This window comes from Toxorhynchites rutilus, chromosome 1 (genome assembly GCF_029784135.1).
Source record: "Toxorhynchites rutilus septentrionalis strain SRP chromosome 1, ASM2978413v1, whole genome shotgun sequence".
Classification (NCBI taxonomy): Eukaryota; Metazoa; Arthropoda; class Insecta; order Diptera; family Culicidae; genus Toxorhynchites; species Toxorhynchites rutilus.
In genome coordinates, this window is record NC_073744.1 from 10970096 (window position 1) to 10971547 (window position 1452).

Below are 1452 nucleotides of genomic sequence, written 5' to 3' on the forward strand. Positions count from 1 at the left end.
TTATGTTCTTCGTTACAAGTAAATTAAATGACAGTCCTTTTACGGACGAAATATGAGTACGGAAAAAATAATTAAACGATTATTTTATTTTACATTTGCCTCTGAAGTTTGCATCTCTCAAGTGTACGCACTTCTCGAACCGCGAGTTTGCTTGAAACCTGAAAGTTCATTCGCCTCTAGTGTCTGCACCATTTTTCCAGGTTCCTAAGTTTAGAAGACCATGTTAGGGAAACACATAGGCAAGCGAGTGCAAAAGTACTCGCAGTTTGCATTTATTTGCAAAGCCGATTTCCCCAGAAACCTTGGTTCTGAAGTCTGTATTAGGGAAAAACATTTCAGTCGGAACAAAAATGTTCCCCGACCTGCATGAATTTGTAATGCCAATTTCCCCAGACACCTAGATTCTGAAGTTTATTTCAGTCGGAACAAAAACTTTTGATGGGTTATACCTACGATATAACCGCCAGGTTGACGTAGGACTGCCGTTGACTTAGTTTATTACTTTGTGTTTTTTCAATCAGCAATAATCGCACCTCGGATGTTTCTCATTGGGTACGATATCGCCGCTGCGCATAGCTACTTTTTATATGTATTGATTAAATTATTGAATTATTCACTAGTGAATGAATGAAACAATTTACGAATTCAATTGCCAAACAAATCCCAATTTAGGTCAATTCATGTATTATGGTAGTGGTTATCGCAGCAAATAGTTATCAACATTTTGCCTAATCATCAAACGGTATGCGTAGAAGTTCAGTTAGCTGGCGACATGAAGGGATATGCAGTTTTGAATAACCGAGCCAAAGCGTTGCATTTGTATCAGGTTTTGTAGACCGTGTTAGCAAAACGAATTCCGGAGTGTAAAAATGCAGGGGGCCTCAAAGTAGTACCGAGATCTGCAATGCCGATTTCCCCACTTTTAGGTTTCGGAACCTGTATTGGGAAAATATATTCCGGATTGCGAAAATGCAAGCGAGTACAAAAGTACTCACAGCTTGCGTCTCATTTGCAATGCCAATTTCCCCACGCTCCATGGTTTTGAAGTCTGTGTTAGGAAAACATCTATTCATTCCAGCGATGGTACCTCAATCGTTGCGCAATCATAACTGAGTGGATTTCCGAGCGATACTCGCTTATATACCGATTGGTGTGATATCAATAGCCTGTTTTGGAAGCAATTTTAAGGCAGTTGGAACAAGTTTTTGGATCAAAAAGTAACAAGCATAGAACGCGTAGACATTTTATCTTTCGAATAAAGTGTTTATCATACCATTTCGTTCAGTTGTTTAGGAGCTATTAACGCTCAAAATCTCGTTCTCCGGCGTAACGCTTTCGTTTTAGAAAATTTCAGCTTACACCCCAGTATAGCAATGAAAGACGTAGTCCTACGTCAAAATGCCCCCGACTTGCATGAATTTGCAATGTCAATTTCCCGACGCTCCATGGATT

At 39.6% G+C, this 1452-nt stretch overlaps 1 pseudogene; it reads right to left on the bottom strand.

The window, feature by feature from the left end:
• Positions 1 to 502: 502 nt before the first annotated feature.
• LOC129763813 (U4 spliceosomal RNA) lies at positions 503 to 578 on the bottom strand (annotated as a pseudogene).
• Positions 579 to 1452: the final 874 nt, after the last annotated feature.